The sequence below is a fragment of the Chelonus insularis genome, unplaced genomic scaffold (genome assembly GCF_013357705.1).
Source record: "Chelonus insularis isolate UGA/USDA-ARS -01 unplaced genomic scaffold, ASM1335770v1 contig_160_pilon, whole genome shotgun sequence".
NCBI lineage: Eukaryota > Metazoa > Arthropoda > Insecta > Hymenoptera > Braconidae > Chelonus > Chelonus insularis.
The window spans coordinates 525,479-552,712 of record NW_023276401.1 but is presented as its reverse complement, the minus strand read 5'-3'; the positions used below and the strand labels follow the sequence as shown (position 1 = coordinate 552,712).

Sequence of the window (27,234 nt, the reverse complement as noted above, 5' to 3'; positions counted from 1 at the left end):
GATATTTTTATAAATGACAACTATTTACTCTGAATTTGTGGTAAAAAAGGAACAATATTTGTTAAAAAAAAATCCAAAGCTTTGATTTAAAGCACATGGTTTAATTGAACAACACTTTTAAGAATTCGATACATTTTTATTTCTATTAATTCATCAAAAAAGATGGGGGAAATTATTTTTCCCCAAATTTGATTACATTGATTGACTCATTCAACTTGATATGTTCATTAAAATTGGGGATATGTTCTTACTAAAAAAAAAATCTATCAACAATTCTATTATCAATGTCATCTTGCAACCTCACATCTTCCAATTCATCCCCATCAGCAACTTTATTATCCAAAAAATAAATCTTTAACAAATTTCCCTCTTCCAACAATTCTCCACAGTTCATTAAACTTCTACAAAGCCCAAAAAATGCCTCTCACTATAATCAATTAAGCCAAGAAGCAGCAATATAAACAAATTTCATCTCTATCGTTTATATGGCCATAAAGCGGAAGTCTTTTATCAAAATGTCATTGTGGTGTGTCATGCATTTACCGAGGAGTAACTCAATTACTTAGAGATATGTGTAGATAGACATGATGCGTATGTTTACGATGGAAATCTTCGCTTCAGTAAGCCCTAGAGTCTCATTGCCTAATAATGAAGCTGAGATCGTGTATGCCTGCTACAGCATTTCCCACGACGCTCTGATGTCAAAGCAGTCTAGAAGTTAGGCGCCGGATCATTATCTCCATACTTGACTCAATAAATTTAATCAAGCAGCAACACTGAATTTATTTACGTATCCGCATTTTCTTTTAGCAATAAACTTATATGTGTCTTGATACTGTCTTTTCATGATGATCATCATTTGTAACTGGCTTGATACTTGTATAAGAAAGCATGGTAACGATATGGAGATGTTTCTTCACTGCATGCAGACATACATTTCTTCTGGTCTGCAAACGACCCACATTTCCGCCGGAAGCGGAGAATCCTTTTTCCAATGTCTTTCCTCTCTTTCATTGCTGCTTCTAGTGCTTGATATCTACTACTAGTAGCTACCGACTTACCACTCGGATTACCTTGATATCATACTGACTATTATTCACTTTCTCGTCATCTCATTCTCTGCAGCAAACTCTGTATTTTTCAGTATCCTCTTCCACTATTGCAATTTCACTTTGCCATCAGTTCTGATCAGCTTTACAACTGTTTAAAATTTATAACCACAGCGTTTTTTAAGAGTTTAAAAACCCGTTATAATAATAAGAAGCTTTTGTAAATTCTTTTGATGTTTTCATCGATGGCAATCAAGAATTTCCTTAGAAATTATATATAAATATATCTTGTTAAAAGAGAATGAAAGACAACGTCAAAGTACTACGCCTTGGGCGCTTGATCCCTTTAGGTTCCACGTAACGATCCTGAACTTTGAACTAGTATGCATCGGGACTCTCGCTGGATATAACTTCTCACAGCGAGATAGTCCGATCATCGACCTCGATCAAAAGCTTTAACTCACCAATCCCGTTTTAATGTAGACTAAGCGTATATATATATTATGCTTGAACGTCGTGCCAATTAGCGAGTTGGTCGAAAACTATTGGTCAAAGTTATTCGTGAATAGGAGAAGTCAGGTCTCTTATGCTCGAAAGCACTACTCGGCTTCTATTGTTTCCGCGAAATGCTCGATCTCCACGTGATCGTAGGAATTAACTTCCGGAGTTTAATCACATATAGCAACAAGACTGATCATTAATCGCCTTGGAATATATTATTCAATGCTCCGAGAGCTTCTATTGTTATTCTCAGTAAATTTGACTTTTAACTTTCTTCAAATAATGGCATTAGAAAAAATTCGTCCAATAATTCAAATTTTTTCTTTTCTGAAACTTAATTTAATTCTTTGAATAAATATCCTGCAGAGTAAGAATTAATTTTAAATATATTTTTCATTAAAATACATTTTAAGTAAAATTTATTATTTTTGAAAAATAATTAAATACTAATTAAACACAAGTATCCTTCCTATAATGAATGTCCTTAGCTTTGCTATCTATTTATTACCTATATTTTGTCGTAACGAAATATATTTAAAATTTCTATTTTTACTCTTCCCACTTCATATTTCAAGTGTTTAAAATATAAACATTTAAAATGTTTAACTCCATAAACAAATTATAGCAATTTTGTAAACGAATTTTAAATATTTCTTGCCATTTACTAAAAAGCTATAGTTTATTTATGGTGTTCAACATTGTAAATATTTAGGTGTTTAGTTATTAAACACCTTAAATGCTTCATTACTAAACACTTAAATTATTCCGAATTGGTAGTGCTAAAAAAGCTATTTTAACAATAGGGGAAGTTGGGGTAAAGTGGAACACCACGAAAAAAATTAAATCAACAAATTATTCATTATATTAACAAATGTTAATGACTTGTTAATCCATTAATAAATAGACAAATTGATAAACAAAAAGTGCAATAAGCGTTTTTAAGCAAGGCAAACGTTGAGTAAAAATTTTTTTGTCTTATTTACATGCACGATGTATCTTTTAAATAAAGTAGTTTTGTACTTTCAAATACAATTACTGTTATGAAGTCAAGGATTTGCTTGATAAGTGTGAATTTCAAGTTGATATCTCATCTCGTTTAGAAGTTAGAAGTTTCTGACAGACGGGTGGATAGAATTGCTACAATAGTATTCCGTTTGGACCTTTCGGGTCCGGAACCCGAAAAACAAAAAGCTCAGGATCATCTGTTCAATTTAAACATTTTTTGTTCCTCTCAGAAAAAAATGTTTCATTTAAAATGAGTAAAATAGAATTATTTCCATCTCTAAAATGATCAATATTACAATTTAATTTTTTTTAATACAAATATATACAAGATAATTCAATCATGAAATTGAAAAAAAATTGGCACTGTCAAGGATGAAAAAAATTTTAATTATTAATTGTTGTTAAATTTTGTTTTAAATTAACATCAAAAAAGATCACTAATAATTAATATATAAAAAGCAGTGGTCTTTTCATTAGCAGAAGAAAAGTTAAAAATGAAATTTCTGTAATTAAAGTTCACTTTCGTTGATAATAAAACACTCCGCAAAATGTTCTATCGAATTTCTATTAATTTCCGTGATGTAGTAATTATTCTTTCAATTTTATTGAAAATTTTAAATCAATCTAAATTGCCTGTTACCAATTACTACACACCGGTCTAATCATAATTTCACACCACGACGATTATTTTAATTTAAATTCTAGAAATATTATCTTCATGAAATATTTAGTTGATTCCTTCATAAAATATATAATTAAATTATTTAATGCTGTGAATAAGTGGGATACACACACGTGCATGAAAGTTCTTTTAATGTTTCCCTTTGACTTGGTACAATCAACCGGCAAGAGGCTGGTACACAGAAGATAGAGAAACACGCAGCGTAGCTAGTGGAAAACACACAGGACAGACACGACGGACGGATAATGGAAGAATGCGTTGCTCGTCGCATTGTTTATTATGTACGTATGGAGTACTTTAAGCAAGTCGGAGGTGGAAAAGGAGATGAGGTACACTGGCTCTGTGTGGCACGCAAAGGAATGCAGTTGCCGCCACCAATGCCACCGTTGTTCCTAGACTCTGTATAGGACTCGGTCGTGCATTCGAGCAGAAATAAAGAGCAACTGGGGAAGATGATCTTTCTTATAATGCAATAGCTGAATTTACCACTTTAGTTGGTGCTTTAAAGACTCCTTTGGTGCAAAAAAGAATCCTTTGGTGATTTATGTGTCTGTCAATACTGATGAATATCTCATTCTTTGCAGTTCTTTGGTGAGAAAACATGAGTTTTATCTATTTTACAAATTTTTAAATAATTATTTTTGCAATAAATATTGTTTACTCATGTACAAGACTTGTTAAAAATTGAGAAAGCCGATTTAGTTGAGGATGAAGAAGAATTTGTCTTAATTAGATAAGAAATGTTGATGGAAAAAGATTTTTTTTTTTGGTTTTAATAAGATATTTTTAAGAAAAGTTAAAATAAGATATTTATGTTGAGAATGTAGTTTTAAAGAAGATGTTAGTTTGTTTCTTGAGATATTTCAGAAAAATTCTTCTTGAAACGAGCATTGAAGTAGATGTTTTCAAGCAGCGTGAGGTGATTAAAAAATATTCCTCTGATGTGAAACCTTGAAGAAAAGGCTTATAAGTCTATCCAGGTGTCTTGAAACCATTTACTGCAGGTTCAGAGTTAATGAAAATATTTCTAAATGCTATCAAATGATTTAAAACTATTTTTTAATACTTCACCTAAGAAGCTATGTTCATAAATCACTTGATACTCTGCATAAACATTCTCTTCAAAACTACTTTTATGCAACTTAATTAGCATTATTAAAGGGCAGTAAAACTGATAAAAAAATATTCTCGAATTACTCATGATAAATTAAAAAATTTGTAATTTATTAGTTTATAATTTTAAAAAATTACGGTATCAAAGGATTGCAGTTTATACTAACAATATTACATATGATTTATTATCCAAAAAACCCATTACCATTTTTTAGACTTCTCATAAACTTAATTACAAACTCCCATTAAATGCTCTACCAACTTTATAAACCAGATCTAAACCAACTAGAGTATTTCTTCCAACTAAGACTTCTCAGAAACACCAAGAAAACCTAACACATCCTTTGTGCTACATCTTCTTCCTTCGACATAATTATGATCATCATCAGCATCTCAAGTGAATCAATGAAGACGAAAGAAGGTGCAGAAAGGCAGGTGTACCTGAGAATGATGGGATCCTTGGAATTCCGTCACGTTTATTGGTTTCATTCGATTGCTTTGCTTTAGTTCCATTAGCTATCTGTGCTGATAGTACACGTACGTATATATCGAGGTGGCACGTATCCCGATATACCTTGGGGGTACGAGCGGCCAAACAAATGAAACGGGCCATACCACCAATGTTAGCTGCCTGCTACCTTCACCACCAACCGTTCAATAGTCGCACAATATGGCGAGGAACCACACCTACCTACATAACATCTCCACGTGTGTTGATGTTGCCCTCTCACTCTTATGTCTTGCTGAATGTACAACTCAAACGCTCATCGTATCCAACGTCAATCCAACCCTCATACCACCGTTTGATCCGTGACCAAACATATCTAGACGAATGGGAGAAATTCGTTGACCCGTGATATACTTATCCCAATATTTGTACTATACAATATAAAAATGAAAGCCTCAGGCCTGGCTTAGAGATCATGATAAAAATAATAGTAATAAAAGTGAGATGAAAAATATTGCAATATAGAGCAATCTGGTAGCAGGAATACTATATCAGTGTGTATGACTCGCTAGTAGATGGACCATTTGATACTGTTATATTGATTGCTATTCATACTAGAGTCCAATGATACTTCAATGTGCTACAGCAGGTAGCATAAGTAACAGAGAGAAGAGATAGGTCCGTTTGAGTCCAACTAAAGTGTGATCATTGTATGCTGGTCAGCTGCTAGTGGACTACTGTCGAACGATGTTTCTACTCAGATGTATAGTTACCATCCTATACTGCCTGTGATCGCCCACATGGCACAACAATAATTGCAAGCAACTAACCATCAACGACACATTTTAATGGCGTGTTAGCGTATTTCTCTGAATGTGCTATGTACACATTAGTGCGCTCTGCTATATCCCACTGATGTCCGGCAAACATCAACTGAGATTGACAACAGATTTGATCAAAGTTAATTGATTAAATAATATTATTATTGTGTAGAATATTATGTGGTATACAAATTGAATTTTATGTCATAGCAGCAAGAATCAAGTTATCAATTATTTCCCTTTTAGAAGTCTGTAATAGAATTTTGGGTTGTCGATAGGTTTTATTGTGATATGTCAGGACTTACTAGACTACAGAGATTTTTTGATGAAATTGTGTACAAGTTTTTTTTTTTCAAGGGTTATACATTCCAAAGCATGTTGAACGATTTTTTGTAAGAATTATTTGAATATGATATTTTGAAAAAGGAACTAGAATTGAATGAAAAATTTCTTTATTGAGCTTGTAAAAAGAGTTCATTCTTAAAAAAAAAAAAAATTAATCCATATATATTTCAATGTTCTAATGAAAGAGAGAAGTGCATATTTTTGAAAGAATGAATTAAAATCGTTAAAAAATAATTATAAAAAATCCAAAAAAATATTTACATTTCTATCTCTATCCATATTTTCCTTCATAATTTTTCGTATAAAGTGAAAATTTATGTAATGTAAATTTCGTTGAGATATATAAATGTATATATAGATATATAAAATAAAAGCCCGGAGAAATCGGCATCTGGCACTCTAACACTTGATGCATCGTTGAGTCGACAATCAGCAGTGCACGAAGAAGCAAGTAGAAATATAAACGGGTTGCAAGATCTATTATAGAGCTTCGTACATTTACGTTTAGTAAAAGAGAAGAGACTCTGGCCCATGGGAATTTGTGCAAACAGGCCAGCTGGACGATCGGATAGCGATGCTGGATGCATTCGACATCGAGTAAACCAACAGAATCTTCTTACGACCGACCAGAATAATAGTGAAGTCCATATCTCCGGACTATAATGACGTGATTCTACATGAAGTCCGTTCACCGATTCCTTTCTTTATGAATACAATAAGATAATATATAGGCAATTATGAAATAGATAATCATATTTTTGATTTCAATTAACGATTAATTGGTTTTAAATCATTTATTTGTATGTTCAAATCAATTTGTGTGTGTCATTTTCTATAAAAATTATTTCATTTTCTAACAATTTATCTGAAAGGATTATTTGGATAAAGAAATGGATAATGAAAATAATGAATGAAAGAGCTTTTGAACTGTTCAATTATCATTAAATGTCATATTTTTTTCTACTGATCACCAAATAACTACATAAAGTAGCTTGGTGAATTCGTTAATTCAGAGGTAATTTAATCAATTGAAGTATTCATAGAAATATTATAAATAGAGTTTTTTTTTTTTAAATACAAAGTTATTTAAATTCACCGTTTTTTTTTGGTGCTCGTAATATTTGAAAAGAAGTTGGTAAAATGTTAATTAAAAACTCGAGTAATTAAATATTTAAAATTTCCATTTCAATAAATATTATTTGATTACATAAGAAATTTTTAACTTATAAATTAAACTAAATTATTTATAAAAAACTAAAAATATATTTATATTGTTTATTCGATGACGTGTTGTGTTAAATTAGATATGTATTAAAGTGACACAGTAATCCTCTGGAATATTTTTTGATAAAGAATTCATTCTGATAATGTTTCAATAAATATTTCAATGCTGTAATTCTAGAGAATGTTCAATGAATTTTTTATCTAAAATTATTATTAAAACTTAAAAGATATTTTTTATTCAATTATTCGGAATTATTTGACTACGTAAAAACTCATTCATGTGTAGAAATTTTATAATTAAAATAATGGAAAAACTTTGTTGTAACAAACAACATTGATTACATTGAAAAAAACATCATTCCAATTGAAATAAAAACATAATTATTTGAAAACTGAAAATCCAAATGAAAACAAAAAGAATTGATCGTTAATAGACTATTCTATTCAGTTTCACTGTTATCAATGCATTCATATAACGCTGAAAAATTATAAACTAGGGAAAATAACGATTTAATTAATCGAACAAAAATATCCAATTTCCAGAGATAAAAAAAAAGTGCAGAGTGAATTGGGTATATTTATTCGTTAACTTTTAAATAGAAATTTCAAGTAAAAAATCGATAAAATATAAAAATGGTTATGTTTATGTAATAACTGGTAATATCATTGATCATCAGCGTAAAAATTTGGTGGATATACCAATGCACGGGCAAGTTTGGAAGCAAGCCAGGCATCCCTGAGGCGAGTGCACATTACCGTGCAGGGATGGTCAGTATACTCAAATACGAGAATGTGGACCAACATCAGCAGCAGTGGCCGTAGCATTTCGTACGACTCGGTCACCAAACTCATGATTTTATTTATTCCTCTCGAGGGCACGTTGAGCACTCGATAGAAAAATCTTTTTGGTCAGAGGTACGTGCATTCCACAAGCGCCGATGGAAAACCAGAATCCATGCGCCAGCTAACTCGCTGGCCGCCTACACTTTTTTTTTATTTACAGACTGGATAAAATCCCTCTGCAGTGATTTTATTCCCGCTGATGCCACTCACACTATCCCTCTACTGCAGTTTCGTAGAACGAAATTGAACGCTATCACATTTTCTCGTATTCCATCACAAGCAAGGGAGAATATGAGTTGATTGGATTTGTATAGTCTGCAGTAAATCATGGCCATTTGCTTATTAAAGTACACTTGCTATTGATAATGTGTAGGTCGTTGGATAATAAATATAAATACATTGTGAATTGATTTGAATTAATCCAGCGATGTATTTTATGACGTATCTGATACATTTATCTAAGACTTGTCGACGTTAGGATGGATAATATAAAAGCTTAGGAAAAAGGATGATGGAATCTGTTGTTATGAGTAATTAAACAAGATGAACACAAAAGAACCTCAGGCAGAAGAAAGAAACCATGAGAATAAGATTATTGTTTACCGTCTTTTAGCTATTTTTATGCTTAATTATTCTAAGAAGCATGTTTTCATAATAGTTGTCTCTTTTTGTCTATAGTTGAAAAGTATAAATTTTTTTTTTAAAATTATAATTAATGGATTTCAAGGAAATTAGGGTTATTTGTGGATATTTGATATTTATGTTTTCGAGCCAACTTAACCAGAAAATGGTTCATGAAATTTTTTATGCTACCCCCAAAGGATGCAATGTTATGTTCGTAAAAAATTTACAACTCGTGTACGTTAAGAAAAAATTTATTTCTGACGGGAAATATTTTTTTGAATACTCACAAAGATGTATTTTTTTTATTCCAACGAGTTATTATTTAACAAAAGTTGTTGTAATGTCTACTTTATGAATAATTTTTATTTTTTATTCCATAATGACTTGAAATAAAAAGTTTTTTTTCTCCTAACTTCAAAAAATTTCATCAAAAATTTTATTTAAAAATAAATAAAAAAATTTTTTACAATGTATTAATTACAAAAAATATTTAAAATAGTGGATTTTTTTTTAAATGTTAATTAGTTTTATTTATTAAAAACAAACTTCATAAATAATTAATTAACTTTGATGAGTTAATTAACAATAATTTCTGCATTGTAAATATGAGCTAGAAAAAATTTTTCAAGCGCAGCAAAAGAACTATTCTAGCACAAAGTGCATAAATGATGCACCAGTGAACTCGAGTATATTTAAATGCATTAATTTACACAATCTAAAGTCAATGTGGTGTTTGATAGAGAATCATATTAAAAACGACAAGAATTGAATTAGAGTATTTCCGCACACTTAAATGGAAATGATCGTGTTGAAAATAGAATAGGTGGAGCATATCGTAGTGGCAGTGGTACCAATAAAATGAGCGATAAGAAGATAAGAAGATAAGAGGAAAGAAGCCGTGGGAGAAAAGACGAGTGGTAGAAGAGAATGAAGAGGAGAATACTTGGGTCTTACCTTTTACCCAGCTGCTTCACTCTTTCGTCCAATCCTTATTTACTTTTCATCCGGCGTCTCATTTTTCTACAATCTACTCGAGTAGTAGACGGACTCACCAAGTCTTCCACTCGAGAACAGTAGAGGTAGTCAGCAACCTTCAGTCATCTACTTTTCACTCTCTTTTTCATTTCACCAACATTACCTTTTTTATGCGTATTTTTTACTAACCCTTCTCTCGAGAACAAGATCACTCGTCGACGGTTGGGTGCCACAAGAAATAATAAACCCAACTTTTTCTTACTTCCAAACGCACGTGACTTCTTGTCTATCTTTGATGTCTGATTCTCCATGATATACCAAAGATTACAATAAAAGAGGATCAAGTAAAGAACTAGAAAGCCATGAAGAAGAACAAAGATAAAGAAAACTGATCGATTCTTTTGCTACTGTCCTTTGGCCTCATCTTGTCATTCTGTTGTTCTTTTTCTAATGCCTCCTACTCGAGTCACGTCGTGGTTACTTGGAGATGTGAGGAAACTTGACTGCTGGATTGAGAAACGTCTCGGTGCTGCTACTCTGTCCAGAAAGAATCAACTAAGTCGTCCGTGCGGATAAAAAAAAATACAAAAAAAATTATCTAGTGACAATGCAGGATATTCCATGACAGGACAATAAAAATTTTTTGATTGAAAAAACAATAAACCCTTTGTTTCCTATAAACCACTACGATATATTTTCATGTATTCTCTCATCTGATCTCTTTTACATGGAACAGAAAAAACTCAAAAAAACGTCCTGCAATAAATTTATGCATTAAAAAACTTTGATTATCTCGAGCATTTGTAAAAATGTCAATTAAAATATTTATCTTTATCTTGAATGGAGGATGGAAATAGGTTCGATTTGAATACCTATCATGGTTTCAAATATATCTATATACTTTGATATCTCATCGATAATTCCATCCTGAATATGTAAACCAGTCGATGATAATTTGAATGTAACGAGAAATGGAAAAATGAAAAAAATATCACTACAGACATTAAAAGCTTATTTTAAACCATATTGCATAATTCAAAAGTTGACACTTTTTTGATTATTCATGAATTATGATGAAATATTGCAAGTGGTACTTGGTGGTACAAATGAAAGTCTGAAACTGTATATAGTATCTTGCATATGAGAGTCAAGTGGAAACAGTTGCGATGTGGTTATAAAGCCAACGTGCTAAAGCATGATCGGTATTCACATCACTTCCCTTTGCCCCGTTCTCCACGTGTTCAACCTCGTCGCCAGGAACCCCTGTCAAAAGTTTCTGAATAGCGAGTAAAATAATTTGCTGCTTCGAAATGCCATGGTGTATATGTATTTGTAATCCCTAATATAAATGTGTGCGTGTACTGTGTATCTGTACACGAGGGTAGTAAAGTTAAAAGCAAACCCAGAGTTCGAACAGCATGGCAATAACGAACGCCACAACTTTCCTCGATTCACACGGAGAATTATTGGTAGCGCTTTGCATCCAATTAAAGGGACTATCGTGCCGGATACCGTAATCCTTTGGATATCATGGATCTAACTGGATACTCTGCTGATGATATTTTTACACTTCTTCAATACTCACTCACCACTTCTAACTCTAAATGACCTCTAACTTATGTATCTAATAACGGTTCACGTTGATAGCTTGCCATAATATTTTCGGCCAATTTCATAGCCATCAAATTGAAATGATTCTCAGAGGGTCTTGATATAAAACTCAAAAAAACGTCTCTAACCCGCGGTATTGTAGTGACCTGAAACGCAGAATTAGTCTCGGTAATTAAGGTGCACTTGCCGCTCACTAGAAGAAGCAAAAGAAGAAGAAGAAGAAGAGGAATAAGGAAAAAGTGAAATAAATAATTATCATGATGATGAAAGACGGTGGGAATGATACAAATGTCACACAAATATGAGAATTCTACCAGTCATGAAAAGATTAAGGACGACGTGAAGAAATAAAAAAAGATGGTAATAATCACAGTAATATGAAATTAACTTGCAAGTAGATTTACAGATAAAAGATGATGAAGTTATTAAGAACAACAAAGAATAAAAAAATGAATAGTCTTGATTGAAGATATTAAAATAGAAAATTAAAATTAAAACTTGTCCCTAACATTCTGTTGATGATGCCAGTAAACTGAAAATTTAATGCATCAATAAATTAGCATGCTAACAAGTTATATAGTATGAAGGGGTGGTAGAAACTCATCTTCTATACTTTCCAACAAGTCGTCTCAAAAGATCGAGCAGTACAAACTCATCTTCTTCTAGCTGCCTTAGGTTCTTCTAGTGCAATGCTGCTGCTTGGCACTATACAGCATTTCCCGTGATGGTAATCGAACAAAATATTGTGGCATCGGTCTCAACGACTATTCGTTGTCTCTCTTGCTGTAATACTGCTATAAGACTCTCAAGCCATTCTTCTCTTCCGCGTTTCTCATTCTATATCAACGTACAACCTTGCTCTAGTACCTGTAAGATTACTCGGTCCGTTCTTCATCGTATCAACTGTCTCCTCTCTCTTTTCCTTTATTTCCTATCTATCGTTCAGCCAACCTGGTCGTTCCTCTATTTCTCCCTCTTTTCTGTCTTCACGATCGCCAATGTATATATATAGAGAGATATACCTACAGCTCACCAGCGTCTTTTTCCACTTTCTTTACCTGTGGAATAGAATCCACATGGGATATCGTGGAGGTATAAAAGGTAGAGGCTATCCGATTCCACAGCGGTGCTCTTCGTGGCTAAAAGTTGGTTGAAACTTCCTAATGTATGTGGGAGAGTCAGTTGGCAAGCTAGTATCTGTTCTATGACCGGGCGGTCCGGGTCGTGACCCAGCACGAGCTGCTCGGTATCTCCGCCTCCAAGTCCAGTCTCATCTCGCTCTCTTCGCGGTCCTCACGATCTCTTCCCCGTTCTTCCGATGTCTCGATCGACATCTACAACTCCGGACGTTCCTCCGGAACAAATCGAATCTCTCTTTCCCTTTCTCATCCACAAAAGTACTGAGATCCATCAATCGATCTGACCATGTATCTATCTATTTTACCTGTACTTTCATGTATATATCTTGACCATTACTATCAACGTTTGCTCTTACACTTCTGCTACTCTCCTCCATGCATTTCGAATCATTCTGTCCAACTTTCCAAGTCCGAAAATTCGGTTACTACCGACGCAGATGTCGCAACGATAAATTTCACCCACACATGATACTACTGTCTAAGACTATACCAGAGAACAACAGCTTGTCCCGTCATTTTTTTTACATTCTACATCATTCTACATATTACTATTCTTTAGAATGGAATGAAAAAGAAATTGGGAAATAAATAAAACAAAAAACACCAAAGAAAATTGATATTAACTTGGAGTCTTGTCACTTTTCAAAACTTAGGGTTGATGTTAATTAAGCTAGAGAATAAAGTTTACACTTTTTGTTTTCTCGAGGTTTATCTAAAGGTTTTCCTTGCAAATATAAATAAAAATAAATACCGGATTTATTTTAATTGATTTTCAAATTAATAGAAATAATTTTATTATTTTTTCTAAAATAAGTTTATAAAAACTAGAGCTAGAAGTTAAAAATGTTTTACAAATTGTTCTTAAACACAAAAAAAGAAAGATTTTAAAACAAAATTGATCAGACTATTTTTGAAATGCTTCCAATAGAAAATTTGTTTGATACAAAACTTTGTTTATTGATATCTTGAAAACGATTTAGCCAATTTCAATTGAAAATTTCTTTTTCAATATATCTTGGAATAACTTGGTAGCTGATAAAAGCTTGAATAGAATAGATGAAATGATTTTTTACAAAATCAAACGAATTTTTTTCTATTAAAGAAATTGGAAAGATGCTAACTAGATATTGCTAAAAACTCTTTAAAAGATCAGAACAAAAAACAACTAGAATAAATATAAAGAATGATTTAAGAAATGATAGAATCTTAGAAATAGATAATAGAATAACACGCCTTCAAGTCACCCCATATTTGTCTTACGTACATGTATATACGTATATACAGTGACTTTAATTATCTTAGAGATGAGTGATCTCTAGAGCAGGTATGGAGTGAGAAGTGTCTAGAGCGTGTTAGCCGTCGGCGTCGAAACACTATTCTACCACGTACGTCTCTCCATCAGCCCACGTAATTTAACTCGGTGATGCCGAGAATCGGAGAAAGTTTGGAACTAGGCCGAGGACGTAAATACGAGTTATTGTTCGTCGCCTTAGTTTGTATGTTCTGCTGCTTCCAATTCGCCAACTCTATCGACATATTATAAGTCAAGCAATGTACTCTATATGCTACTACACTTCTCTGCCATCATCATCAACGTGATGCACAGTACACATGTACGCTATTTTGAAACGTAAAATTCGAAATATATACATAATATTCAACTGTGGCACATTTTATAAAAGACTACAGGTAAATAAGAGTCTCTGTGTGATAGCGACTTATCAAACAGACTGAAAAGGAAGAGACGTAAATGCGCCATCAGAGTAATACAGCAAACATCCTTCTGAAGCAATCAAGAAGGCCAGACAGACAGGCAAGATTTACGAGATAAAATGAAGCCACGCGAGAAAAGCTTGAAAGAAAGACAAATAAATCCAAAAGTACTTGAAAAAAATGAAAAAGAAATGCTACTAACAAAAATACACAGTTGTGTTTACCGTTATCAAATGAAGCTAAATTCACTGCTGAAATGCCTTGGATATATATATAGATGTAGAAAAATGATTTATTTATTTTTTTTTTTATATATGCAAGCTTGAAAAAAAATTTCCCCTCTCGAGGAGAAATAAATGCTTCCATTGTAATCTGAAGTAAAGGATGAACATTTTTCACCACCTGGTAGATGTCAAGGCACTGGTGAAACGTTCTGAATAGCCTGGAGGATGAGAATAGATTATTGATTAACGTCGTCGGCAAGAGCAGAGGTTGCCCCGTCATCCCCTGGCAATTTCGAAAATCCTGAGGGCTTGCTGACGGATTTAACCGTTCCTTCCTCCTTCGGTCTATGATGCAAAATCAATTAGGGATACCGTCTTGATGGCGAAATTCAAGATCGACAAGTCAAGTCTGTGAGCTGAAGGAACACCTGTCTGTTCGAAGGTGATAATGCTGGGTTAAGTTCATTTTTTATCGTGTCATGTGATTTTATGTCAAAAAGTTCATTTTAATTGATAATAATTCTAATCTTAATAACCAATAAAGACAATATTTATCAATGAACAGATTTTTTTTAAAATTAATTATTGTAATACTGATATCAATTTAAAAGAATGGATAATTAATAGTTGATAAAAGTTCATATGAAATAAACCTGAAATATTATTCGCTCAAAAATCCTCCGTAATAGCCCTCCTCATTAAAACTAAAAAGCTTCATTTTTCCAGCGCGATAAGAGTTAAAACCTTCAGGGATAATTTACCGTTACAAAAAGACCAGAGTCTGATAAAATAATTATTCTCCATTTTTACATGGAGGTTATTTAAATATGCAAAAATGTTCTTGAGTAATTTTTGTGAAAGAAAAAAAGTAAAAATGTGACGGGCCAATAATTCCAAATTACCTTGATTTCGATAATGTTTTAATCAACAGGTTATATAAGTACTAAATTGGGCAGTATTTCTCATAAAACGATTATCAAATTTAGTGGTTCACACAGCAATTAGTCTTAAGCACGCGATAACAGTAAGACAGAATGAGTGGGCTGGTAAAAAGAGGGTTGAGGGGCGGAAGTGAAATAAGAGGAAGAAGAGTGGGTTCATTGATTCATCGTGAGCACACACCGCACATATATAAAGTAAAGAGTGTACCTTATACTCGGTGCACCTTTGGTACAAGTTTCCCACCGGAGGAGCTCACGACTTAGTGCAGGCTCCGTTCGATTTCTAATCTTCACCAACATATATATAATGTCGCCCGTAATTAATACAACTTGTAATCCTCCACATTCCGGTTTTGTGCGGGACACGATATTAGAGGCCAGTAGTTATGCAGGGGAGGTCTACCATCTAGTAGATGTAGTAGCTGTACAACAAGAGTTCAAGTACAGAGAAAGCCCACTAGACCAACCGAGAGCTATGCATAGAGACCCAGGAAGAGATAGAATCAGCGTTAGGGACGCGCTGGCTCCTCCATTTCCTGTTACACTTAATGGAAATTCAGAACGTACGTTCTCCCTAATCTGAGCAATTTTGCTCTTCAAATGGCTTGCCTACGCCAACATATGCACCACTACCACTCTGTATATCTATATCGTTATTCTCTTCGACTCATCAAATGCCCTCAGCTGTTTTAATCTGAATATATAATAAACGTGTACACCATGTACTTATGGGCGTTTTCACATAACTTTATGCACATCAGCCTATCAAATAATAATAATTGCATTTTGTATACTTGTGCAGTTGCTGAAAATTATTCGGGGAATTTTCGGAGAAGCTGAGACCCACTCAAGGAGGACCAGTTATTTCGGTATGTAGAATTGAAATTGATGCAAATGTAAATATTGAAGTTGGAGAAGATTTATGTGTTGTGAGAAACAATCAAATAATGTAATGATGGCTAAGTAGTTGGAAATTGTTGTGATTTTTGATGTGAAGTTTACTGTACTGTAGTTATTATTTATTAAAGAAAATCAGTAAATGAGGAAATTGATATTTAAATGAGAAATCAATTAAAATTTGAATTTGTTTAGATTTCCTACTGAAAAATTGCTCTTGATTATATAGCCACCATTTTGAATAACTAGAATAGATGATAGTAGAAATAAAATATTCATTACTTCAGAGAAACAATCTCTGTAAATTTCTGTTTAATTTTGAACGTTGGTAATTAACTTTAAAAAAATATAAATATCAGAATATTTTATTATTAAAATGAGTAAATAGTAAAATAATATTTATTTTTTAATTTTTTATGCAAAATTATTTCAAAAAAGTTTAAAATTTATTTTCTTTTCTTTAAAATGAAAATTAATCTGAACTCAAGTTTGATACTATTTCAATTTTTGTATATAAATTTCACTATTAAGAATAGATTATTGGAAAGTCACATAAACTAATAGCACAATCATCATGATCAATTACATTTAGCAAGCATACTCATTGAAGATAGACAAGTTTTGCTATTTGTAAATGAAGTACCATGTTGTGTTGTTAAAATACAATAGAATTTCATGCTACAAATCTATTTCACATTATTACAATTCACCGTCATAATACAATTTCACATTCAATCCAACAACCAAAAATTATTTGAAAAATTCACATCACATTTACTGGTAAAACAACTTTACACTGGTACAGTTTTTATCATAAGGAAATCCCTTCTGTTTATTTGCAAGTAAAAAGTTACCAGTAGCAATTCATCATTTTCCAGTGATTTACGTCTTCCGGAAAGACACAAGAGTCCCTCTGCTAGCATTCGAAGATCCGATCCCTCGCGATAACTCGGGAAAGAATGAAAAAGTACAAATACTCATGCACACACATGAGAAAAAAGCCAACGATAGTCTGACGTAGTCTATATCTTTACTGGAATCCTGCTGGTGTGCATTTTTCTGAGAAACATCTTTTCTTGGGGTTGCCTTCAGGGTCTCAAGCTCATTCTTATTTGCTAGATTTATCCGAGAATTGACTATACTTCCCAATTCGTTCACTCTGACATTACTATCAGAGCTGCGAACTACATCGTAAGTCAGAACTACGATATTGCACGTCGGATTATAATCCTGGATGCTGCTGCAGTCTGCTTGGACATGTACGTACGCATCGACTTCGATTATAGCCCGGTCAGCTTGCGGATACATCGCGATATATCTTCACCATTTTGTGGCTGACGTTGAGATTAATTGAAACGTGTTTCAAACAGGTGTAAGCTGGTTAAAGGTTTGATGACAGCACATCTGTATTTCTGACAATATTCATTCTCTTCTCCATGCTATATTGCACGTAAATACATCTAGTGACTGAATCAAATACTACATAAATGGCAGACAAAATTATTTATGAGGATATAAATTCATCACTATTTAACACCTTTTAAGATCTAACCACTTTTTTTTTCTACTAAACTTTTTCATTTATTTTTTGCATTTTTTCCCACACAATATTTTTTACGGTAAATTTACGGTATTAATATCAGAGTTTCTGTGGACTAGATACAATTTATTAATGATAAACAATTTTTTTGTTTAACGATAATCGATTAAACTCTAGTGCACTCATTTAAATAAACAAAAAAAACGTGTTAATCATTATTTTATTTTAATGAAGGACTTTTTTTAAACAGATAAAAAAAAATTTAAATTACTCTTATGCCGGAAATCATGCCAAAATAACATGACATTTATAGGTTATGGTAATGTATCATTATGAATGTCGATCATTCAACTGAAAGTTTATTAATCATCAATAAATCTTTATTCACTTAACCGTGATATTTATCAATATTGAATAAACAAATTTATTAATAACTAAATTCTCTTATTAACATACACAAGATCAATCTCAACAAAATTCTACATAATAATATCAAGTATAAATTCAGACATTTGATAGGTTTTTAATGTCTTTGGTGATAGAAAAATATCCAAAGAATAGTGAAATGAAAAAAAAAAAGTATCAGGAATATTCAGAGGAGATAATTTCCACGACAATGACCTTAAATCACATTATCATAATAATTGACAAATTTTATGTAGCATAATCGAAAACTGCATCCTTTATCGAAATATTTTCCATTAAATAAATATTCAATAAACAGTGTGATAGACATAATAGAAAATATCTATTGAATCCAGCTGAGAGGACATTAATTTACTGTTAAATCAACATGAAATAATTTAATTCCCAAAGCAGATGTTCAAAGTTGTGGAAATGTGATATTTTTTAACACAAAATCCTCTTTTAATTTAATCGGCAAACGTATTTGTATCTTTCGGTATCCACATATCCATACCAATGTGGCCTTTTATTGTCAAACTTTGAAAAATAAAAACTGATTTGACAGGGAAATTAAATGTGGTTCATCTTTACTTGTTTCATCCTCAGTATTTTTTTTCTTGGTCCTTTTTGCTAAAGTCCGAATCTCATTGGAGCTTTTTGTGCTCATTCAGTGAGTGTATCTCGAGCTGCGATCGGTAAACGTGGTGGTAAAGCTTCAGCTTGTGGTGGTAGTAATTCGGCTGGTTGCGAGATAAAACGACAGAAAAGAGGAAGTGAAAGAGAAGAGAGGAAAAGAGACGAGTGGAAAAAGACTGTGGCAAAATAGCAACGCTGTTATAGCCTCGGCACGAACTGTCACCATTTCCGCGTGTTTCTTACTCCCCGCGTTCCACAACTCCTTCACCCATAGAATATAGAAGGACAGAACTCGAACTGTGGCCAGCATGGCTCGTTGTCCTTTCGCTCTTTTCATCCTCCCACCATTTAGACTTGCTTCATTCTCTTTACACACTGGCTTCTTTTATGTCCAATCTCTTTTCTATGTTCCTTTCATTTTGCCATCTCTTTTCACTTATATTGCCAACATTTATGAGCTCAAAAATCAACTCACCGATCATACTTGGTATCGCATTGATAAAATACTCATTTCAAGCTTTTCATCTCAGTTTATACGCTAACTTTCTTCACCTTCGGAGCTTCTGAATACTTTAATCATTCTGCTGAAAAATTGCATCTATTTCTTTTTACCACACAGTTTTTATCATCAGAAAAATATTAATAAAAATGATTTATACAACACTGATTTATAAAGTGAAAATGTTTATTTCTCGAGGATTATTGTCTTGCTTTTTGTAGAAGAATTTTGTAAGCTAAGAACCGTAATGAATTTAATTAATTTCGGAAACTATTTATTAAAGAATTCTATAATAAAAAAATTACTTAAAAACAGTGATTGAAATTTTTTGTTAAATATAAATGAATGTTGTGTTATATTTATTATTACATATTCATATTTTTCTATCAATTTAAAAAAATCATTAGAATCAATGACCTAGCAAGGATATAGAAAGCTTTTTTTCTCAGGATGACTTGAGTAAATAAAATAGATATGGAATTTTTTTTAGGTTTTTTTTTTTTCTTGATGAGATGATAAGTTCTAAAGTATTTTAAGTAGGTTCTTCTATTATCGATAGTAGAACAGTGAAAAAAAAAATTATTACTCAGGACTTTAATTTCCATTAATTACCAAAATTAATTGTATCCTTGATTTATTGATTGTAAACCTTCCTAGCTGATTAAAACTTTTTTTTATCAATTCATAATCCTGAAAATTAATTAACCCAGCGACAAATACAATACTCCATTATGAAAATAAACTATAAATTATCAATTAAAAATTCTTAAAATGTTATTTACTAAAACACGCCTCTGCGTATTAAAATTGTAAGCATAAAGTAGAAAAAAAAAAGTTATTATAATACCACAAATTATTTAAACATTTTTAATGAAATTTTTTTAACTTCACAATATCTAAATGAAACAGTTAAAGAAGTTTCATTATAACTACCACGCTGAAACAGTTCTAAACTCACTTTAGTGTCATGATCTATCTTTGTCAACTTTGACCTATATATATATATGTATATATACACACGCATACACTTAGCTCACAAATATATAGGTATAATACTTATAAAGATGGTATAATTTGCCCAACTTGTTTCCACTTTTTCGTTATCTCTATGCTAATTTATTTTAAATAAAATTTATATTTTAAAAATTAAAGCCAAGGTTGAATAGAAGAAATTTGATAATCCCCAAGAGATAAAATGAGAAATATGTGAAAAGTATAGTGAGAAGTATGAAAGCGATGAATACAAAACAAGTAGAATAAATATATGTGTATATAAATAGAGAAAAATAAATATATATGTACTCAAGTAGAGCTTTCTTAAGAATTCTAGCATCATTATATATGTTATCCCCTGCTGTTCGATTTAAAACTGCCCTCTTGGTTTGCATTTTCGCTTCCTGTATTCCTGTAACGGCTTTATGGACAGATGCAAAGTGTGTAGGACGCCCAACCTACTTGGAATATCCAATAGATATGTATAAGTAGAAAATAGTGAGAATAACGGTATTTCTGGAGAATATTGTCTTCTCTCCCAGTTGTCCCTTGTATATATGGACTTTGTAGCATACTCATTCCTTCTCACCGCAATCTTTTCTTCTTTTCCCCATCTTCTTCCTTCTCTTCTTCTTACGATTCTTACAAGGTGTTAGGTGGAATGTAGGCGTACCAACCAGTAACACTCAAATAACTATATTATCCTCTTTCCTTGACTGTCATACGAATTTTAAAGACTATTTGTAATGTTATAAAATTAGCTTACGTATGTGCTAACATACTAAAAGCCCATTACCATTAGACATTACCGTTCATTTCATTGTGTTCAATATTCTTCATTTTTCTTCTTTTGAATATCTCTTTGCAATTTGTCTCTTCAATAAATCTTTGTTTTTGTTTTTTTTTTTGCAAGATAAAGCGCCATTACATTTTTTTTCTTTCAAATAATAATTATGTAAATGTCTCATTTTAATTTTGATTTATAAAATTTTATAAATGAATTATTTTTAAGATAACGTCTGTCAGTTTAACATGTAAAAGTCAATAAATCAATTATTACAAATTATTGAGCGGAAGTAACTTGAAGTTTAACCAACGAGAAAATTACATTTTCCAATATAAATATCACAAATTAAATTAATTTTATTCTATCCCTTAATCTGATACTTTTCATTAAAACTCATTCTATCAAACAATGTTTTTGTCATTTTTTTTTTTTAATTATACTTCCTTTTTATTAACGCCAAGCTTTGTCCACGATTTTCCTATACATTGTTCACTTAATGTATTGTCATTTTAACTCATTAAACTTAATCCACCTCATTACGTATGCTATGTTAAATATTTTGATTGATTTAACAGTCTTTTCAGAGATCTCTGTTTTACATTATTACCAATTAAATCAACGGAATCTAAAAATTTTGTTATAAAAAAAAAGCAAGATTGAAAAATTCTCTAATGTCTAATGGTTTGTTTAATTGATGACAATTAATGTCAAGTAATTAAAAAAGATGAATTAGTAAATCAATAACAATGCATCCACTTTCTAAAGTGTTTATAGTGTCGAAATAATAATTCTGTTGGATTATTTAGAGTTGATTTTATCCACGAGTGCAAGTGCATAAAAGATCGAAACGCACAGGTCAGGGAAAAGTTTGATCGTGGTATATCCATACACCATACCCATTATTATAAGGGACACACGACTCGATTAAGTATTCGAGCAATGTTGGAACATCATCGCATAGAGTCATAGTTGATTCCTAAGTGGTTATTGTGCGGGAACGACGCGGCATCGAGCAAAGATGAGATACTCGAGATGGAAGAAGTAACTGAGAGAGACTTGCATAGTTGCGCGAGCACGCGCGCGCGCGGTCGGCGCATACAATGAAAGGAATATGTCCGGAGGTTGCCGGAGGATAAGGTCGTGATGCCGCAATACCAATGTCGCGGTAAAATACAACTACATCTAGGATGAGAAGCAGAGAAGGTGAAGGAGGAGAAACAGGAGGTGGTGGCTGGTAAAGAGGAAGAGTGGATTGAGGCTTGGTTTCACTGCAGCCAGGAGACAGTGTCGAAGAAGATAACCAGAAAGTCGAGCGGATACAAAAGACCTGCTATATATATATCAGTAAAATCCTATGTTGGGCCTTAGAGAGATGATGGTGCGAGTTGATTCATGGCGCAACCGTGCACCGCCAAGCCTCCACCGTCTAGCGCTTGATACCCTAGTATTTTATGTCTTTAGCGATATCAACGCTGAATCACCGCGCAAATCATTTCGTCTCCCTGTCTCTTTCTTCGCCATGATCCCAGCGATTTTATGCTAAGCAGTCGTGCTCGGTAACCCGTGTCTCGTTAACCATCTTACATGTGAAGAAGTAGTAGTAAAAGAGCCGAGACCTAGGAAATGAAATAGCAGAAGAAAATAAAGAAAAATATGCTATGATCGAAGAGAAACAAGCAGAAAGGAAATACCAAGGAGCACCTCCACCACCAACAGCAATAGCATCAGAAGAAGAAGAAGAAGAAGAAGAAATGAGAGAAAAAGTAACGGGCTTTTTTATGCCCATTGGGGATGACACTAGTCTATGGTGATCCACCCAAGGATCACACTAGTCTAGAAGATACGCCTCTGATTTCCCCTCTAACTCCAATATCAAATATCAAGACGACTGCTGACTTTATGGCCGGAAGGACTTTTCCAGATTTGCTTTTTCTCTATTTTACTGTCATTCAACTTTTATTTAATACGAATTTCACGTATATGATGTATTTCGTTTACATTCATCGTTGGATATTATATTTTGTGCGGCTGATTACATGGAAACAAAACGTCTTACCTGCCATCTGCAATATCAACAAAAAGACGCTTACTAAAGTGAGCTTATATATATATATTCTGATGGAGATAGGATTATATCTTGGTTTTCTTTTCCACCCTTTTCTTGTGACTATCAAGGCACGCGAGTAGCTCCTGAGTAATTCAGCGGAACGGTGGTCAAAGAAACGATGAGAAAACGAACCAAGAGAGTAACTCATCGCTTTAATAACAAGCCACGATATACCATTGTACTCTTACTCAACAAAGGATAATATACCTCAAGTTAAATAGAAAAAAATTGACGAAAAAATATCACGTGAACATATTGATCCAGGCCAAACGAATCGTTTGTAATTACATCTTGACATCATATGTCAATGTTCTTTCTTCAATGACTTGGTGATTCCTTTCAACGATTAAATTGATATAAAATCCATTAAAAGTGTAACCAAAGTAAATAGACAATCGAGCAAATAGAAATTAGATAATAAAAAATATTATCCTTGATGATAATGTAACAAATAGAGCCCTCGAGAGACAATGAAGAATGGACTGGTGGTTAAAAAATCAAACAAATCCTTAACTATTTCCGGATGTTACCAAACCAGTTTGTACCGGTCCAATTGATTATTCGGAACGGATTCTTTCAACATACCAATACACCACCAGCGTATAGAATATAAATAAAGAAAGAAGATGAGTCAGGTATTCTTCAATAGTTGCTCTAATTGACATCACAAGTTCATTCTATTATCTTAATTGTGTATGGCAGTTATTGTTGGGCAAATGAGGACGAAGGTCGAACGAAGAATCACTGATATACTCCGCATTATAGGATTTATGTTGGGAAGAAAGTGTAGGAAAAAAAAACGTCACCCAGAATGATACACTGAGAAAGAATGAGTCTAGTTATCTTTGTGTATTGAGCGTGCACTTTAAAGGCACCATTATCCAGTTGTAAAAGGGTCGCAGAGACCAGCGACCGGCTGACGCAAGAGTCAGTTATAATCCCGTATAAGGTGTCTAGGTGATTAACAGCTCGCTTGATGCCCCAGGGGATGGATAATTGTCGGTAAATGTTGAAACACATAACGAGGACGGAATCGTTTGTTCGTAGCGCAAGGGATAGAAAGTGTGTATATATTCGACGCCCAATATAATGTGAATGCATGCGGGAATGAACACGAACAGAGACCAAGTCAGTGGAATAAATCCCCATGCATAGGTGCATATATATATGTACATACACCTGAGCTGCCAATGTACACCAGGTGAACTCATGCTCATTCTGCCATGTCACGTCCTCGGATTAATCCGATTAAATCCTATTGCTGAACAAGACGTACCTATTAATTTTGTATATCGTTATTCCTCCTGTGACTTTTCCATTATCGCTCTGTATACAATCATGTTAGACACTATTTTATTAAAAGTTTATTAAAATTCGGATACGCCCATATTTTGGGATAACGTACTTTGATAGATTTATGGTGATGAAGAAACACGAGAAAGAATAAAAAATCAGCCTGATAGAGAATATACCGTCTGGGGATCCTATGTTGGTCGAGATATGTACAGCATGTCCTATTAAAATTCTGTTGGTCGTGTGAAACGACAGATGTGCGATACTTTTCGACGCGTCGGGTGTCAAACAAAATCTGATTTCCTTGCAACAAAAAAAAGCACTGAGATTCATACTCATGGGATTGCTACGGTTTCAATTACGCCAACCAGCCAGCGATCATCAACAGAAATTCTAACCACGTAAAACAACGAATTCTCTCTTATGTTGGCATGCAAAGAAAAATATATGCCTCGTTAACGTTAAATAGCGGCTTGAAGAAATAATTGATCAGTATTCGAGCAAAAATGCATTAGCAGTAGTTAGAAAATATTTTCTGCTGCTTTTTTCTTTTTTTAAGTTTTGGTATTTCATATTTGCAAGTTTATATATCATTTGATGAATCATGACGTATCGTCGATATTTTAAGTTAAAGTGCACTGGAAAAAATATTTCAAGTGCATACATGCAGCTGGACATACACTTTAGTATTGATTTTTCGTCAAAGTATGGCAGGAGGTGGAAGCAATTATGGATTCAAGTTGAGTTTTGAAATTGTAATGAGCATCAATCAAATTTAACTAATTTTAATCAACTCAAACATGGAGCATCTTATTTAATAACTCAAGCGTATTAATTTTATCTAGGAAATTAAAATAATTTCTACTAAAAGCATATTTATTATAAGTTTCCAGCTTAATTAATATCTTAAGTTGACAAACTATCTGCTTTAAGTTGAGAATAAATTTCGTCTGTTCATATTGCCGTTTAATCAATGAATTATTGGCAACATAAATTAATGGATAATAATAAAATTTTATTTGATAGAAAATTAAAAAATAATATATAACTTTTTGTTGTTGTTGTTGTTGTTGTTGTTACAAGAATAAGACAGTAAGATGTTAATTGAAAGATAATAAACAAAAAATTATTTATAAAAATTTTAATCAAGATTTTTAATCGAATATCATGATAATAATTCTGATGAGAATATGATAAGAGTGTGGGAATATAAGAGACGTAATTTATTTTATATTTTTAACATGTAATTACCCATTTTTAATTAATAACATATTATCAACAACTAACTTATAATTCTGAAACTTGTATTAAAACGTTATTTGATTAATTAGCTGTCTATCATCAGTACTTCACTTACTTTACGCTATTACACTCAATTAATGCAGTACTTTTAATCTTTGTTAAAGCTAATGTAAGTCAGTTTCAAGTATTAAAGTATTTTTGCAGAATAAATATTATAATAATCAAAAAAAAAAAAAATCATTTACTTAAAAAGAAAGAATTTTTATGAATAAGTCATTTTTATATGGTGGCGATGAAAAAATTTTAACGTCAAGAAAGATGAAAGATTTTTTTGAAAAAGCTTTCTAAAATAAATTCACATTTTTATAAGATTTTAAAAATTCATAAGCTCCTGAAAATATCTCAAAATTTATTTATAAATCTTGAAATTAAATATTAATTTTCAGTAATTGCAATTTTTTTCCTAGAATTCATTTGGATAATAAGGAATTTTTATATTTTATAATGAGACAAAAATATAAATAATTAAAACTCATAATAATAAAAAACAGTAAAATATTTTTATCCAATTTTTTTTTTTTTTTCTTTTCACTGTTCACTGATTACCTCTGTTATTAAATGATAAAAATCATCATTATCTCATTGCGTTGATAATTAATTGAAGAAGAAAAAAGCACAAATGCACCAATTTAATCTTTGCATATCTTAATAAAGTCACTTATCATGAAATTCCCTTGACAAAAAATTTTATTTTCCAAGTTGTTTTTCATTTCCTCTATTAAAGCCTCACCCTATTAAACACGAGACTTGAAACATTGATAACACACAAGCATCTAAGCATAACAGAAGAAAAATAGGCAAAATTAGTTCTCATTTGCGTTTAGATAAAGCCTGCTAAGTTGTTAGATATTGTACTAAAGTAGACTAAAGGGATTCATAACCAGAAACACATGTAAACGATCTTACTCTCGTTCAGCTTTACCGCTAAACATGCTTCTAAGCACGTTTATATACGCGTAGCGACCGCCAGGACATACATGCACGTACGGGCAACGCGTGTGTCGTGCCAAGAGGCGGAACGAACATGAACATATACACGAAACTCGCACAATGCCGAATGTTCGAACGGTAATGCGACATTGCAGCTCCGGCAACAGAACGTTCGTGAATAGAATTGAATCTTCCCAAAATGAGTTTGACAAAAAATCCTACCGGAAGTAACAGTTGAGAAATTGCACTGGTATTTAATTACCAGGCAATTTGATAATTTCATTTCTCCATTCGTTCTCTTTCTCCTTTGCTTTTTTCCCTTTTGGCCCATTTTCTTCTTTTATTCAGGTGTTTATTTCCTTTTTCAAGGGTCTTGTGTAGATTGCAAACATCTGATTCTTGTCACGTTGTAAAATTGACGTAGTTCGTGAGAGTCGATAGAAAACGAAGCTGAAATCAGGCGGATAATATGGTGTACATATAGAAGTTGTTTGCTAACGGATAACGCGAGGTCAGGTCTCGTTCATTTTTCACAACTTTCTTTGCCACGCGACTTGGCTATTAACGTTGTACCGTTTGTGGTTGGC

General features: G+C 32.6%; 2 protein-coding genes across 6 annotated transcripts in view; one reads left to right on the top strand and one right to left on the bottom strand.

The window, feature by feature from the left end:
* The window catches only part of Atg16 (Autophagy-related 16), a 186,763-nt gene that overhangs the window by 90,106 nt on the left and 69,423 nt on the right, over positions 1–27,234 (bottom strand). The window lies entirely within an intron of this gene.
* The window catches only part of LOC118064128 (uncharacterized), a 128,622-nt gene that overhangs the window by 40,114 nt on the left and 61,274 nt on the right, over positions 1–27,234 (top strand). For 3 of the 4 annotated variants that reach the window (XM_035078550.1, XM_035078551.1, XM_035078553.1), the window contains exon 3: positions 16,061–16,127. The exons of the other annotated variant lie outside the window; for it this stretch is intronic. The gene's annotated coding sequence lies outside the window, so the exon portion shown is untranslated. The remainder of the gene's footprint in view (positions 1–16,060; positions 16,128–27,234) is intronic. 4 annotated transcript variants of the gene reach the window in all.